Source organism: Antechinus flavipes, chromosome 1, assembly GCF_016432865.1.
Source record: "Antechinus flavipes isolate AdamAnt ecotype Samford, QLD, Australia chromosome 1, AdamAnt_v2, whole genome shotgun sequence".
In the NCBI taxonomy this organism is placed as follows: domain Eukaryota; kingdom Metazoa; phylum Chordata; class Mammalia; order Dasyuromorphia; family Dasyuridae; genus Antechinus; species Antechinus flavipes.
Window position 1 is genome coordinate 289,824,532 of NC_067398.1, and position 8,806 is coordinate 289,833,337.

At 34.3% G+C, this 8,806-nt stretch overlaps 1 protein-coding gene across 1 annotated transcript in view; it reads left to right on the forward strand.

Annotated features, from left to right (window-relative positions):
- DMRT1 (doublesex and mab-3 related transcription factor 1) overlaps nt 1–8,806 on the forward strand; it is a 151,048-nt gene that overhangs the window by 140,194 nt on the left and 2,048 nt on the right. The gene's annotated exons all lie outside the window — the stretch shown is intronic.

Here is an 8,806-nt window from a genome sequence, read left to right on the forward strand (position 1 = left end):
GGCTGCCACAAACATTTTTGCATGTGTGTCCCTTTCCCTCCTTTATGATCTCTTTGGGATATAAGCCCAGTAGAAACACCGGGCATAGTTCCAAATTGCTTTCCAGAATGGTTGGATCAATTCACAACTCTGACAACAATGTATTAGTGTCCTAGTTTTCCCATATCCCTCCAACATCCATCATTTAGAATATTGCTTTTTTGTTAACTGCTCACTCTCCACATTATTTTCTTCCATCTATATAATCTTGGGGTCAATACTTTATAGGCAGCTGAGGAATTTACAGATAAGAAGTTGCTGCCTCAAACTGGCCCATGCCGTTTTAAGGATAGCACTACTGTCTGTGACCACATCCTGTTGACAGCATAAGGAAGGGTCCTGGTATTATGCCTGGTACATCTTCTTTGGATCTAAGGGAGGATAGGCAGGTACCTGATCCACTTGGGTCTCTAGTGGGGTTTCTTCTCTTTCTTCTCATAGAGGGGGTTTGTCCTTCATTCTTGAGAAGGTCTGCCACAATTAGATCTTGCCAGCCCAGTGGCTCTCAAAGAGAAAGTGAAATGGTGACTTTGCCCAGCCCTCCTTCACTTTTGCATTTCATGGTATCACCTTCTTGATGTCGTGGTCCTCTTCAGACCAAAGGACAAACAACAACAGCTCATGATTAAATGCTACAGATAAAGCAGTTGTTACTTGAGTGGCTCTAAAAAGTGTCTCATCATTGGGAACTGTTTCTTCAATGATGAAAATTGCATCCCATTTATATCTGCCCATTCTGTGCCACTTTTGTCTGTACCTTCTTATAAATACAGGCCTGAGTCTTATCCAGCGTGCTAGTGGTTTCTACTAGATCACTTGACATGTCTACCAATGGAGAATGAATGTGGGCTGCCTGGTCCTCCTTTTCTATTTATATATTTCTTTGATGGCACAATTCAGGTAATTGGTACTATGGATATTGTGGTTAGTTAAAAATTTGAATTCATATTCAACCTCAGACATTTATTAGCTATGTGACCCTGAGCAAATAACTTCGGTCTCTTTCAGACTCTGTATTCTCCTATAAAGTGAAGAGTGTTGGGAGCAAACTTTGATGGCTTCTAAGATCTCTTCTAGTTCTAAATCTATAATCAAATCTATTATCTCTGTTTAGGATACTATTATTACAGAACATTTATATATGAGGCAACTTCAAGTATATCTTTTCTTTTCTGGATGTAAACTTTTCAGGGAGAGAGGCTCTTTTTACTAGATACTTTGGTCTGAAACTTAATGCCTAATTTAATTTTAGGCAGAACACGCTGTTCTTTCTCCATTTAGGCACTTATGGTTTAGAAAATAGTTTACTTGATCAAACATCTTCTCATCCCTTTCAAAAAAGAAAGCATAGTATTTGTATAATTGTGCAACTGTAGCCACCTGTACTCTCTATTGCCCTCATAAAAAGGGGAGCCTGAAAGTGGAATATGAAATGAAAAGAACCCTGGGCTAGGAGTCAGGAAACCTGAATTCTGGTGTGAAGTTTGTACCAAATAGCTATGTGACTATTATCACTATGCCCCTCTGAATTTCAGTCAATTCCTTCTCCTGTAAAATGAAGGGATTGATCTCTGAAGTCCAATCTAATGAAATAAACATTTATTAAAGGCACTAGTTTTTGTCCCTTGGGGATACAAAGAGAAAATAAAAATACTTCTTCCTCTCAAGAAGTTTACCTTTTATTTGGGTAGGGGTAGGGTACATGTAGACAGATTAATATATGCTACATAATTCCAGGAGGAGGAGAGACAAGGAGAGGGAGAGGGATTAGCCACCAAAAATTAAGGAGATCAAGAAAGGTGTCTCATAGGAGTTTACCCATGTATACTACCCCTTGAAGGAAGGGAGAAATTCTAATATGTGGGGATAATGAAGAGTAAGTTGAAACAGGCATGGAGGTGAAAAGTGCTATACCACAGAGAATAGTAAGTAGGTTAATTTGGCTAAATCATCATAATTTGTCATGGAGAGTAATGTGCACTATGCATGGTTAAAACCAAAATTATGAAAGACTTCAGATAATAACTTGAAGGCTTGGTATTTTTTTCTGAGAGGCGGGGGGAGCTATTGAAGGTTCTTGAACACAGGGGTAAAAATAGGGTTCTAGAAGCACACTAACATATGATTTGGGCAGTTTTCTTTCTTTATATAGCTCCTTGAGTTGTTAACTAAGCAGGAAGATCACTCAAATTTCTAATCTCTGAATGATGATGATAACTGATAATTATATAAAGCTTCAAAGTCATCTCCCCAAGTTTACACATATTATCTCATTTGAAACTCATAACTGTCTTGAAGACATAGTTACTCTAGGTGGTTTCCCCATTTTGTGATCCATGAGCAAACTTGGGCTTCCGTTGGTTGTTCTTATTATTAGTAAATACAGAGTAACTCTAGTACCATCCCATTATCTCAGGGGAGTTCTATTATATGGTGGAGGGCCCTAATGAATTAGGCTTTAGAGATTCATTAGAGATGAATTGTGTGATATGATATGATATGATATGAAGCAGAATTTATAATGTTTAGAAGCAGAATATTTTATTTTCAACTTTCTTCACAACTTTTCAGAATCTGGCCAGCACCCAAGGTCATGAGAAACTCAGTGAGCGAACCTAATGATTTCTAATATTAACCTCTTTGTAGAGTACTTAGAATGGTTGCTTATTATTTGTAAGACATTTAAAAAAATAGATTGTTATTTTTCCTTTCTATCAAAATGTATAAATTATAACTAAAATGTGTATATAACTTGCTACAGCTGTATAAACATGATTAGATGTAAGATGGACATTTAAAATCTTAACAGTTTTCTTTCAACATTACAAGATTGGAAAGATGTTATTAAGGAGTGAGAACTGTGTATGAGATTTTATTTATAAGAACTCAAATAAGATCCATTGATTTACCATAGTTTACTTTTGATTCTAATATATAAGTTGCAGATCTGGCCCTTAAAACAAACAAACAAACTTGTCCATTCTAGCTTTTAAAATTGACAATTTGAATTATATTTTCAAGGAACTCTAATCCTTCAAATTGTCTTTGCTCCCCACCCCCACTACCTCCTTTTTATTGCAGGTGGGGTGGTGGTTGAAGGGAAGCTACCTTAAATTGTTTCAAAGATTACTGAAAAAGTGAATTTATAGTAGGAGGGTGGGGACTAATCAGGGGATTTCCCCCAGCTCAAGGTTTCTAATTACATCAGTTATAACCCAGCCTCCCTATTAATTTGAGTACAGGCATGAACTGGAAAAGAATGAGATAATCCATGATAGATCAGGTTAAATAAAGATCTCTATTCATATCCCTTGTTCTGAATGCCAAGAATTAATGTTGTTTGAAAGTTCTAAACATGGTATTTGCCAAACTGGGAACATTTAAAATAATCCTAATTACTTTCAATGTTAGTGAGAGGGTCTGAAATCTCACTGTAAGAAAAAAGTTTTTTATTGTTAAGGAGTAAGTGCATTCGTACTAAGAGGGATTGACAATTCTTCCTCCTTAGGAAGGAAGACTTGTCATATAGGATTAAAAAACAAATAAACAAATTTAATGCTTTTCCACCTGTTCTTCTGTGCAAATGAGTTTTAAAATTCGTATTTAATATATATATAATCTCAAAGTTCTATTTTAAATAATGAGTTTAATGGTTTTTAAAATGTAGACAGCAAAGAAAATGTGCTTTTCAAACAAACATTCTTGTTTTCTTACATCTCACTGTTATTTTTTCCAGTATATTGATTTCCTATAGTTCAAGTTAAAAGTCAATTTTATTTGGGGTGGCAAAAGAATTAGCTCTTCTCTGAAGTATTTTCTCAAAATAGGGGTTCTTATTATGAGGTCCATAGATTTCAGAGGGGTTGTGAATTTTTAAAAAATACATTATTTTGATAACTATATTTCAAATATAATTGTAATTTTATGTATTTAAAAACATAATTCTGAGAAGTGGTCCATAGATCCAGATTGCCAAAGAGAAAATGACCCATGACAGGAAAATGGTTTAACATTTTTGTCCTAAAATGGCATGTTTGTTTATTACTTCTCAGCATTAGTAAGTAAATTCATTTGTAAAAGTTGAATCTTACCAATAAATAAGGAAATAAATAAGCGAATGAATGTTTAGATCCAGGCAGAATGAAGCAGAACAAGCATTTTTGATTTGGAGATAGTGACTCTGGGGACAAATTCCTGCTCAGTCATCTACTCTGTTTAACCATAAATATTAGTGAATACCTCCAGTGAAAGATTCTAGAGATCACAGAATCATAGGTCTAGGACTGAAAGAGACTTCTGAAGCTGTCCTGTCATCTCATCTTACAAATGACTTTCCTAATGACCAGAAGGTAAGTGTCATGAATGGAAGCTGATTCTAGGTGCTCTGACTCTAGAACATGATCCTTTTTAAATTTGATTTGAGTATCTTTAAAGAGGAAAAAAAATTTTTGAAAGCATATAGGGCAAGTAGGTGGTACAGTGCATAGAGAGCTGGGCCTCAAATCAAGCAGATCTACATTCAAATCTGGCCTCAGGCACTTACTAGCTCTGTGACCCTGGGCAGACCACTTAATTTTGTTTGTCTCAGTTTCCTCATCTGTAAAATAGAAAATCATTTCCATTATCTTTGCCATGAAAATCTCAAATGGTGTCCCAAAGAATCAGACACTACTGAATATATAGCTGGGACAAAAAACACAACAAATTTGAAAGAATTACAGGCTATCCACCTTCCATGCCAGGATTTATTTAAGCACCTTTTCTGTTCAGAAGTGGGGAAGAGGAGTATCTACAAAGTAGGGAGATCTCCACCTTTCTCTAAATCTCATGATCTCAAGGCATTTATAATCAAGAAAAAAGGCTTCTGTGTCTCAAGTATTGAACTGACTTAAAGATAACAAGTATTTAAATTTCAAATAAGGTTATTTTGAAAAGAGAAGTTTTAAGAAGTTATCCAATCACTTTTGTAGAAGTTAACAATCACATTCTGTGTGCCAATCATTGTTCCTTTTTTGGCATAGTTGTATTATGTGAGTATACTTTTGGTTTTCCTGTTTTGTCTGTTGCAGGTGACAGTTTATGGAACATACTGTGTTTAAATGAGAAAATACTTTGAAGTCAAATTAAAACCCTAAAGGAGCTTGGTTTTGCAATTTTGATCCGTTCCTACCACTAATCTCTTTCTTCACTAACCTTTACCCCAAGTTTATTGAACTGAAAGAAACTATTAGAAATATGTATTGTATAGTTATACATAAATATATACATACAGTTTATACATCTTTTATCTCTCTGTCAAATGAAAGCTTTCTCTAATGCAGGATGGGGAAAGTAGGGAGATAGTTTAGAACTTAAAATGTAACAAAAAAATTTTAATTTTAATGTTAAAAAGTTAAGAACCACTTGTTATACCTTTAGTTACCAAGCTTAACAAACACCAGACTGTTCCAAAATCAAGAAAACAATGAAAAGAACAGGTTTTTTTTTTCAGTGTTGTTCAAAAGTAGCTGGTTGATATACAGTTGGTTTATCAGCCTCTTTCCAAAAAAGGATTGGAAATGTTGACATAAACAGAAAATCCTTTAATTGTTTTCACTATGGTCGATCTTGGTTCATTTTGTTTTCTAATATCAATGTAATCTTTTATTATTCTTTTTTTGAATAACTTTTATAGCATAAAGCTAAACCATAAAGTTAAAACTTTATGTAATTGTCTGTATTTTAGGGTAGAGTTTTATCTGTAGTTTATCCAAATCTGCATGTAAAAAAAGCTTTCCCATAGATTTTGGAATACAAATTGTTTATGTTTCATTAATTGAGTGAATCTGTGATCTTACCCATGAAATGATGAGATTGTCTTTTCATTTGGTGAGAACCTATTTATGCCTTCTTTATCCTCTTATCTTACCTTAACTTTACACCCCTCCCCCCAGGTAATTTGTTGTTCACTATGTAAACAATATAAAGTGGGGGGAGGGAGGGGAAGTCTTGAAGATTAGTATATTCTAATGGGAGAGGCAACATGTAAAGAACTAGGTATATGTGAAATACATACCCAGTGCCTGGAAGATAACCTGAAAAGGGAAGAATTAGCATCGGGTTAAGAATGTAGAAAAGACCTTCAGAAAGTAGGTTTTGAACTTAATCTTAAAGGAAGAGTGGGAAGTGGGTGAAGCTAGAATCAGGGAAAGGAGAGGATTTTACACATGGAGGATAAATAACCAGTGCAAAAGTCACAGAGATTAAAGATGAAATGTCTTGTTTGAAGAACTCCACAGAGAATTTACTCAATTTGTTATTGGCCTTCTAGAGGAACATTTTCTATCTCTTAATTTCACTCTTTTCAAATTTTTTATTTTTTTATTTAAAAAAACAATAATTGGGACAATTAAGTATTTCACTAGATAGAATACCAGCCCTGGAATCAGGAGTACCTGAATTCAAATCTAGTTAGTTGACAGTGTGATCCTGGAAAGTCTCAGCCTCAATTATGTGCCTTGTTGCCGCCAAACAAGTCATAAACAGATATAAACATAATCATAATTCAAAGAACAAAAAAGAGGATATTAATATTGTATTATGTATATTACATATATGATGTGTTTAGGCATTAAATCTAACAGAAGAGTAACAAAATGATTGTTTGATTTATGTCTCCTACTGAACTTTCTTGTCATCTGTGTATTTTAAAAATGTTTTATTAATGTTCTCAATATCTTAATTTTTGGTATGATTATCTTTCCTTCTTTTTTGACTAGTCTTTCTTATTGGCCATTTTTTATCCTCCCAACAATTTAACTCATGAAATTATTAGATTCATTTTGGTCTGATACCAAGCTTCCTATAGGTTTATCATTGTTTCCATTGCTTTTCATAATTAAGTTGTGATCTTCCTCTGTTCTATGCTTCTGCTTGGCAAGGAAATCAACCTTTTGCTGGCTAAAGCAGTTTCTGAGGTCTTTGGGCTTCCTTATTATGTTAACTATTTTTTCCTGTTTAAATTTACGCCAGAAATGGTAAAAACAAAAAACAAAACATTTACTTTTCATCTTTGCTCATTTTCAGCTTCAAGGACTCATTTGGAAACATACATTATTTGGAATTCTTGTAGTGAATTGATTCAAGATTTGAACCCAAGACTTTAAAATCTAGCATTCTTTCAATTGTGTTTCCATTGCTCACTGTAACCTACTATCTTCTTTCTTCCAAAAAGGATATTTATAGTACTTAAGCATGAAGCTTCTGAATCCTCTACAAGCTTTTGCCAATTTTCATTATTCATATTTAACTCACATTCTCCAATGCACTTTATTCATACATTTGTGCTTACCATAAAAGTCATCAGGTAGGGAAATTTATATTTACATGGGCTTTGTTTCTTCCAATTGTGTACCAATTAATTAGCACTGGACAATTAGCTCGTATTTAGAGTACTTAAACTTGTAGGTCACTCACTTAAATTAATATTTATATTGATTTTTTTTTAACACCTTCTGGTACCCATTTTTGCTACATTACTACAGTCACTGTGAAAGTAGAAATGGGCCTCAGCGGGTACTAAAGGCTGTTTGGAATTGAGCTTTGTGTTATGGTCGCTGACACAGCCAAAGAATTCATTGCCAAGTGGTCAGCCTGCTAAAGAGGAGCCTGTGTAGTAATCAAGGTTGGTCCTTGGACAAGTCTTAGTAGGACTCTAGGAATATATTTGAATATTGTTGTAGTTTATGCATATTTTCCTAGTTTTAAAGAAATTCAGTATCATGAGATACTGCATGAAGACTCCTGTGGAAGATTTATTTACATATAGGATATGAAATATTAATGCATGCACTTAGAAAGTCATTCTTTATTTGCATGTTAACAATTAAATAAGATATGACTTAAGATCACCAGTAAAAGAAGGGCTCCTCAGTCAATAATCCTATGGGAATCTGCTTATTATCATTTTCAAAATTTCCTGGTCCTTGCTGTGTATATGCATTTTTCAGATATTTCCTTTTAAAAGTAATAAAAACAAATAGACATTTTGTTTTCCTTACTTTAATTATTAAAAGCAAGATATACTATTAACATCAGAAATAACTGCTCAGGTCATAAAATTTTTTTGTGACATCATAAGTCAAGAAATTGACCTGGTGCTAAATGTGGGACACTGATAATTAAAGATTTTAAAATATTCCTTTCCTTATACCAGATACATCAGATGTCTATTAAAAACCAGTAACGTCTAAGGGATATCATCCTGAGTGCTTTAGTGTCTAGTTAATTGTAAATAGTGTTCTCCTATAAAGAGGGCTCCTTTCTTCATTGTGATGATATAACTTTCTAAATTGTAAAATTCAGAACACAATCATAAGTATTGATGGGTTAATGTGTCAGGGCCCACTATAGCTTTTGCTGTGATTAAGTCATCTACAAAATGACTCCAGCACTCAGCTACCTCAATGTATTTTGCTAATTACATCATAGATTTCCCTAGTGATGAACACAAGCTGAATTAACACAGGAGCACTAATGTACCCTTTCCCCATTATTGTAGTACAAGAAGCCTTAGCAGATGCTGGCAGTTAGTTACACAAACATTAGTATTAACGATTGGCCATTTGGAATTGGTGACAAACTACTGCTTGGTGGAATTCTGAGCCTGAAACCAATCAGAAAGTTAATGAGGAGAGAAATTACCACTGCAGCTTCCCCTTAATTACATTCTCGCCAGGCAGGAAGGGAGTTCTGGGGGTGGATCTGAACTCATCTAAGGTTAAGAAGG